Consider the following 8,810-nt stretch of genomic DNA (forward strand, 5'->3'; position numbering starts at 1 on the left):
GCTGAATCTTGTGCATAGACAAATCAAAGTGCTTTCGCACCAGAGAGAGAGAGAGAGAGAGAGAGAGAGAGGGTGGATATTTACAACCAGATGTGATGTATTACATCATATATTGCTGGCAAAATGAAGCACAGACACACACACACACACACACACACACACACACACACACACACACACACACACAGATAGAGAGAGAGAGAGAGAGAGAGAGAGAGAGAGAGAGAGAGAGAGAGAGAGAGAGAGAGAATAATCTGCAAGACTCACCTGAATAACGATATTATCTCTCCACCAGGTCAGTGAATAAGAAACAACGGAGTCGCCACACCAACAACTGCCTGTCCTCGAAGTGTAACGAAGAGAGATTGTACATGTGTTTCTACATACTTTTTATTACAGTCACGGAGATTGCTTTGTCACTCCATGAGAGAGGGGTGGGGGAAAATACATAGTTTTTCTAGGGGGGGGGGGGGGGGGGGGGGGAGGGTTGAAGGGGGGAAGTGGGTAGTGTTGGAGGACAAGGGGTGTGAGGGAGCTAGGGGGGTGGTGGTGGTGGGTGGGTTAGGAGACCAGTAAGAAGAGTGGGATGGAAGAAAGAGAGGGTGGACATCAAGTGGAGATAATCAGGTCGAGTACAGGAGTTTGTGTCTGTCCATAAAAAAACTATATAGTGCTTATTGTTTCGTTTCTATTGCTTTGAGTATTTGTTCTGTACTCGCGCGCGCGCGTGTGTGTGTGTGTGTGTGTGAATATGTAAAGCATGTATGTGACTCTGTATCTATGAATATGTATAGCGTGCATGTGACTCTGTATCTATGAATATGTATAGCGTGCATGTGACTCTGTATCTATGAATATGTACAGCGTGCATGTGAATCTGTATCTATGAATATGTACAGCGTGCATGTGACTCTGTATCTATGAATATGTATAGCGTGCATATGACTCTGTATGTATGAATATGTGTAGCGTGCATGTGACTCCGTATCTATGAATATGTAGAGCGTGCATGTGACTCTGTATTTATGAACATGTATAGCGTGTATGTGAATCTGTATCTATGAATATGTATAGCGTGCATATGACTCTGTATGTATGAATATGTGTAGCGTGCATGTGACTCTGTATCTATGAATATGTAGAGCGTGCATGTGACTCTGTATCTATGAATATGTATAGCGTGCATGTGACTCTGTATCTATGAATATGTATAGCGTGCATGTGAATCTGTATCTATGAATATGTATAGCGTGCATGTGAATCTGTATCTATGAATATGTATAGCGTGCATATGACTCTGTATCTATGAATATGTATAGCGCGCATGTGACTCTGTATTTATGAATATGTAGAGCGTGCATGTGACTCTGTATCTATAAACATGTATAGCGTGTATGTGAATCTGTATCTATGAATATGTATAGCGTGTATGTGACTGTATCTATGAATATGTATAGCGTGCATGTGACTCTGTATCTATGAATATGTATAGCGTGCATGTGACTCTGTATCTATGAATATGTATAGCATGCATGTGAATCTGTATCTATGAATATGTATAGCGTGCATGTGACTCTGTATCTATGAATATGTATAGCGTGCATGTGACTCTGCATCTATGAATATGTATAGCGTGCATGTGACTCTGTATCTATGAATATGTATAGCGTGTATGTGACTCTGTATCTATAAAGATGTATTGCGTGCATGTGACTCTGTATCTATGAATATGTATAGCGTGTATGTGACTCTGTATCTATGAATATGGATTGCGTGTATGTGACTCTGTATCTATGAATATGTATAGCGTGTATGTGACTCTGTATCTATAAAGATGGATTGCGTGTATGTGACTGTATCTATGAATATGTATAGCGTGTATGTGACTCTGTATCTATGAATATGGATTGCGTGTATGTGACTCTGTATCTATGAATATGTATAGCGTGTATGTGACTCTGTATGAATATGTACACAATATGTTACCAAGACAGAGAAGCAGAATGATGAACAGTGTGGTGGTGGTGGTGGTGGAGGTGGGGCGTGCATGTGTGTCTGTGTGTGTGTGTGTGTGTGTGTGTGGTGTGTGTGTGTGTGTGTGTGTACGTAGGCGTGTGTGCGTGCGCGTGTGTGTGTATGTGTAATTTCTTGTATACGCATGCATGTAAGTTTACTCATGTGTATATATGCAGGTGCAGAAAGAAGACTGGCTATGCTATAAACCACCATTTAATTTAATTTAAAAAAAAAAAAATTTTTACAACTCGATCCACCGTAACAGCTGGGCGGGCGAGTGATCTCACATGTCCTTCTGTGACAATTATGAACTGGCTTTTATATTTATATGGTTTCAATTTTATCACGCGCTTGTCGTTTCTGGGGAATGTGGATGGGGGTAGAAGAGGGAGAGTGGAGTAGAAGTGTCGGGGGTTGTAATGACCTGACATACACGAACTGCATTACTACTGACCAAGTGGGGGGGTGATGGTGGCCTAGTGGTAAACACGTCCGCTTAGGAAGCGCAGCGGAGAGAATCTGAGCGCAGCGGATCGAATCCCACACTCGCCCCCGAAAACGGAGTATGGCTGTCGACAAGGCGGGGGGAAAAAAAACGGTCATACACGTCAAAAGCCCACTCGTGTACATACGAGTGAACGTGGGAGTTGCAGCCCACGAACGAAGAAGAAGAATCCTACACTCACTAGTATATGCCCACTCCCCCCTACCCCCCCCCCCCCCCCGCGTCCCCCCTCCAATTGACCTTCAGCGGTGGTTTGGACGCTAAGTCATTCGGTTGAGACGTTACACCGTGGTCCCGCGTGTAGCGAGCACTTTTCGCATTGTAAAAGAACCCGCGGCAACAAAGAGGGTTGTCCCTGGCAAAACTGAATTCTGCAGAAAAATTCACTGTGACGGGTGACAAAACATTACAATATAAAGCAAAGCAAAGCGAAACAGAACAATACAATACAATAGAAAAACAAAACAAAGCAAAGCAATGCAATACAATACAAAACAAAGGAAAGCAATGCAATACAATACAAAAACAAAGCAACACAATACAATACAATACAAAAACAAAGCAACACAATACAATACAAAAACAAAGCAACGCAATACAATACAACACAATACAAAAACAAAGCAACACAATACAATACAATACAAAAACAAAGCAAAGCAATACAATACAAAACAAAAACAAAGGAAAGCAATACAATACAAAACAAAAACAAAGGAAAGCAATGCAATACAATACAAAAAGAAAACAAAGCAATTCAATACAATACAATACAAAAACAAAGCAAAGCAATACAATACAAAACAAAAACAAAGGAAAGCAATGCAATACAATACAAAAAGAAAACAAAGCAACACAATACAATACAATACAAAAACAAAGCAATTCAATACAATACAATACAAAAACAAAGCAAAGCTATATAATACAATGCAAAAGCAAAACAATACAATACAATACAATACAAAGCGATGACCCAAGATTGGCCAACACGTGACATGATAATTCTCTCTCTCTCTCTCTCTCTCTGATTATTGAATGCAAAATTCGTGCGTATCATAATATTTTTGGAAATTCAAGTAAGGGCTAGTATTTCATTGGAGAAAAGAAGATGAAGAAGAAGAAAAAACAACAACTACAAACAAAAACAAAAAACAAACAAACGCACACAAAAAAAACTTTCGCCGCCGTCGCTAACACAAAAGCTGAAACGATCGTTTGGCTCTGCACCAACAACCACAGTCTCCTGTGCGCTTCGAGTTGACTTCATCAAGATTTTGCGCCTTATAAATATTATTATTATTAGCAGTAGTAATATTTTTTATGTATTCATCTATTATTTTATTTATTTATTTATTTTTTCTCTCAAGGCCTGACTAAGCGCGTTGAGTTACGCTGCTGGTCAGGCATCTGTTTATTCGGCCGAACGCAGTGACGCCTCCTTGAGCTACTGATACTAATACTGACACTGAAACTCGGCTCTGCCATCTGAAGGAATGCATTTGAAGGCATTAATGTCAGTGTTCGCTGGGTTATGGAAACAAGATCAGACCCAGCATGCACACCTCCGAGTATGGCTGCCTACATGGCGGGGGTAAAAACGGTCATACACGTAAAAGCCCGCTCGTGGACATACGAGTGAACGTGGGAGTTGCAGCCCACGAACGAAGAAGAGGACGAAAAAGAAGAAATATGATGAGCGGTGGCCCAATGGTAATGCTCCCGACGGGTTCGAATCTTCCACTAGACCCTGAGAGAGAGTGAGAGCATGGGCAGATAGGTAGATGGATAGATGGAAATCTGTATCATATGATAACATCCTCTTCTTTACTGTTCTCTTCTATGACTGAAAAGCTTCACTTCTGCATCGATTCTGCCCGCTGGCCGTTCCCGACAATGTCTTTCCAGAGTGGGTGAAATGGCTGTGTTGAAGAGAGAGAGAGAGAGAGAGAGAGAGAGAGAGAGAGAGAGAGAGAGAGAGAGAGAGAGAGAGAGAGAGATGAGAGAGACTAGAGGGGTAGAGAAGAGAGTGAGAGAGTAGACTAGACAGAGGGAGAGAGGGAGGGAGAAGAGAGAGAGAGAGTAGACTAGAGAAAGAGAGAGGGAGGGAGAGAGGAGAGAGACCAGAAGGAGAGAGAGGAGAGAGAGAGAGAGAGTAGACTAGAGAGAGAAAGAGAGAGAGGGATAGAGAGGAGAGAGGAGAGAGACTAGAGGGAGAGAGAGAGGAGAGAGAGAGTAGACTAGAGAGAGAGAGAGGAGAGAGAGGAGAGAGAGAGAGTAGACTAGAGAGAGAAAAAGAGAGGGAGAGAGAGCAGAGAGAGAGAGAGGAGAGAGACTAGAGGGAGACAGAGGAGAGAGAGAGATAAAGTAGACTAGAGAGAGAGGGAGAGAGAGAAGAGAGAGGGAGTAGACTAGAGAGAGAGAGAGGAGAGAGACTAGAGAGAGAGAGAAGTGGGAGAGAGAGGAGAGGAAAGAGAGAAAGTAGACTAGAGAGACAGAGAGAGAGAGAGAGAGAGAGAGTGGGGGGGGGGAGTAGACTAGAGAGAGAGAGAGGAGAGAGACTAGAGAGAGAGAGAAGTGGGAGAGAAAGGAGAGGAAAGAGAGAGAGAGAGTAGACTAGAGAGACAGAGAGAGAGAGAGAGAGAGTGGGGGGGGGGAGTAGACTAGAGAGAGAGGGAGAGAGAGAACAAAAAACCCGTAGAAAAGGAACTTACCCCTTTCCTCTGGTATAAAGCCTCCATCTGACATGTTGAACAAGGAGTGAAACCTACAGATATCGCCTGTGTCGATGACCTGGAGACTCAGAGAGAGAGAAACAATAGGCTACGTATTGCCTGTCTGAGGGTCCTCCTTGGTAAAGACTGTCTGCGCGCTTCTCAGTCTCGTTGGGAGTGGACTCGAATTATATGGCTATAATAATATATTATGGAGCCCTTTGTTTGGATCAGCATGCATGGGCATCCGCAGTGAGGTTAGGAAAACTGCCCCGGGCTCTTTGGGCATTACTGCTGCTGCTGCAGCTGCCTTCCTGCTGCTCCCTTCCTGCTGCTGCTGCCTTCCCGCTGCTCCTTTCCCGCTGCTGCCTTCCTGTTGTTTCCTTCCAGCTGCTGCCTTCCTGCTGCTCCCTTCCTGATGCTGCTGTCTTCCTGCTGCTGCATTCCTGCTGCTCCCTTCCTGCTGCTGCTGCCTACCTGCTGTTCCCTTCCTGCTGCTGCTGCCTACCTGCTGCTTCCTTCCTGTTGCTGCTGCTGCTTTCTGGCTGCTGCCTTCCTGCTGTTCCCTTCCTGCTGCTGACTTCCTGTTGCTGCTGCCTCCTTGTTGCTGCTTTCCTGCTGCTCCCTTCCTGCTACTGCCGCTCCCTTCCTGCTGCTACTCCCTTCCCACTGCTGCTGCTCCCTTCCTGCTCTTACTGCTGCTGCTGCCTTCCGGCTGCTGCCTTCCTACTGCTGCTGCTCCCTTCCCGCTGCTGCTCTCTTCCTGCTGCTGCTGCTCTCTTCCTGCTGCGGCTGCTCCCTTCCTACTGCTGTTGCTACCTTCCTGCTGCTGTTGCTGCCTTCCTGATGCTCCCTTCCTGCTATGGCTGCTCCCTTCCTACTGCTGTTGCTACCTTCCTGCTGCTGTTGCTGCCTTCCTGATGCTCCCTTCCTGCTATGACTGCTCCCTTCCTACTGCTGTTGCTACCTTCCTCCTGCTGCTGCTCCCTGCCTACCGCTGTTGCTGCCTTCCTGATGCTGATGCTGCTCTCTTCCTGCTGCTGTTACTGCCTTCCTGATGCTCCCTTCCTGCTACCGCTGCTCACTTCTACTGCTGCTCCCTTCCTGCTGCTCCCTTCATGCTCTTACTGCTGCTTCCTTCCTGCTGCTGCTCCCTTCCTGCTCTTACTGCTGCCCCCTTCCTGCCGCTGCTCCCTTCCTGCTCTTACTGCTGCTCCCCGCTGCTGCTGCCTTCCTGATGCCCCCTTCTTGCTGCTGCTGCTCCTCCTTTCTGCTGCTGCTGCCTTCCTGCTGCTGCTGCTACCTTCCTGCTCTGTGTGTGTTTGTGTGTGTGTGCGTGTGTGCGCGCGCGCGGTTAAAGCGTTGAAATGCGAGGAAAACAAAAACAACAACCAAAACACACACACACACACAGACAAAAACCACCACCACCACCCCTTCCCCCCCAAAAAAAAGCAACAACAACAACCAAATAAACGAAACACACGCACGCACGCACACACAAACGATTCCATCAAACCTCCGCGCGCGCGTGTATGTGTGTGTGTGTGTGTGTGTGTGTGTGTGTGTGTGTGCGTGCGCGCGCTCGGTTAAAGCGTCCCGGGTTCGAATCTTGGTAACGACGCCAGGTAGGTAAAAGGTGGAGATTTTTTCCTATCTCCCGGATCAACATAAATGCAGACCTGCTTGTGCCTGAACTCCCTTCGTGTGTATACGCAAGCAGAAGATCAAATACACTCGTTAAAGATCCTGTACTCCATATGAGTGTTCGGTGGTGGGTTATGGAAACAAGAACATACCCAGCATGCACACCCCCGAAAACGGAGTATGGCTGCCTACATGGCGGAGCAAATAAACAAAAACGGTCATACACGTAAAGCGTTACATGTCTGTCTGAGTGTGTATGTGTGCGTGCCTGAAACCTGATTGAATGACAGGAAACGAATGATAAGCGCCCAGTGGCAGCCGTCAGTCGGCTGTACCAGGTAGGCAGCCTGTTGTGCAAATGACCCCGTGTTTGTAAAGCGCTTAGAGCTTGGTCTCCGACCGAGGATAGGCGGTATAGAAGTATCAACATCATAACAAAATTATCATATCATGCATGCATGCGTGTGTGTGTGTGTGTGTGTGTGTGTGTGTGTGTGTGCGCGCGATAATTAAATGTAGATCAGGGCTATCAACTTCAATTGGAAACACAGAGACATTAATTTGGAAAATATTACATATGAATAAACCATCTTTTGGGGGCCGGGGTGTGTGGGTAGGGGTGGGGGTTATTTCGTACTTTCTAGAACATTTCCCTTTATGACCAAGCAATGAAATGAACATCGTGTGATTAACCCGTGTGATACACGATGCTTTCTTAATTAGTGGAGACGGAATATGGCACAAAAGCACGCAAACATCCACGCATAAACGCATCTGTCTGTGGGGTCTGTGTCTTGTTTTGGTGTGTGTGTCAGCGTGTGTGTCACTGTCATTGTGTGTGTGTGTGTGTGTGTGTGTGTGACTGTCAGTGTGTGTGTGTGTGTGTGTGCGTGCGTGCGTGCGCGCGTGTTCTTGCGTGCAGCGCTCACGCCCGCTTGTGTGTCTATATGTGCACACCTTATGGCGCAATTATGTCAGTGGTGTGTGTGTGTGGTCTTCAATCGGTACAGTGTGTGTGTGTGTGTGTGTGTGCGTGCGCGCGCGCGTGTGTGTGTGGCGTAGTGTGTGTGTGTGTATTGTATATGTAAAATTGTATGTGTGTGTGTGTGTGTGTGCGCGCCTGTTGTGTGTGTGTGTGTGTGTGTGTGTGTGTGTGTGTGAGAGAGAGAGAGAGAGAGAGAGAGAGAGAGAGAGACTTTCTATATATTTCCTTCTGTGTCCTGGTGTCTGCTGCTCTTTTTTTCTTTTCGTGCTCCCAGTGTCTCTGACATGGGACGTTACAATAAACAAAAACTACTCTACTCAGCTAGATTTCTATACACAGTAGGCTACGTTATTAGTTAACTTTAACGCAGTTTGTATATTATTATAGAATTAGATTCTTTTGTGTGTTTAGGAAATACTTTAAACTCAGCATTACCTACTGACGAGTTCATGCAGTGTATGTTCTAAACTTGCCACGAGTCCACGACTGCATTGTCCCCGCCATGTATTGTTTGCCGTTCTTCTCTTTCTGTTTGCACCCCCGTGGGGTCGGTTTTGAAATAAACCTTGATTTGACTCTTGGCTGACTTAGATTCACAGTCTTGTAATTCTTTTCCCTCTCAAGATCTCTTCAGCGTTTTATTCACACTACTTGACATACACAGCAGGTCTACAGCTTTTGAGGATACGAATGGAGCAGTCAAGAAAAAAAAAGAAAAAAAAAAAAATCGAAAGTGTCGTAACATAATAGATCTCGAAAACGTCCCGATGGAAAACACACACACACACACACACAAACCCAACAAAAACAAAAACCAAAACTAACTTAAAATGACGTTTCCTTTTGGAGTCGCCTTTGCGTGTCACAAAACACGCGTTGAACGAAAGTCGCTGAGAAATACGTTTTGTTACAATCTAAGGGTATTGTGAGTGGGTTGGTGAAA

General features: G+C 45.4%; 1 protein-coding gene across 3 annotated transcripts in view; it reads right to left on the reverse strand.

Annotated features, from left to right (window-relative positions):
* The window catches only part of LOC143285040 (glutathione S-transferase 3-like), an 11,053-nt gene extending 10,654 nt beyond the window's left edge, over window positions 1-399 (reverse strand). The window contains exon 1 of one of the 3 annotated variants that reach the window (XM_076592224.1): window positions 268-399. The gene's annotated coding sequence lies outside the window, so the exon portion shown is untranslated. The remainder of the gene's footprint in view (window positions 1-267) is intronic. The other 2 variants (XM_076592221.1, XM_076592222.1) reach the window with 2 other exon arrangements.
* Between the last annotated feature and the right edge of the window lie 8,411 nt (window positions 400-8,810).

The sequence above is a fragment of the Babylonia areolata genome, chromosome 8 (genome assembly GCF_041734735.1).
Source record: "Babylonia areolata isolate BAREFJ2019XMU chromosome 8, ASM4173473v1, whole genome shotgun sequence".
NCBI classification, from domain to species: domain Eukaryota; kingdom Metazoa; phylum Mollusca; class Gastropoda; order Neogastropoda; family Buccinidae; genus Babylonia; species Babylonia areolata.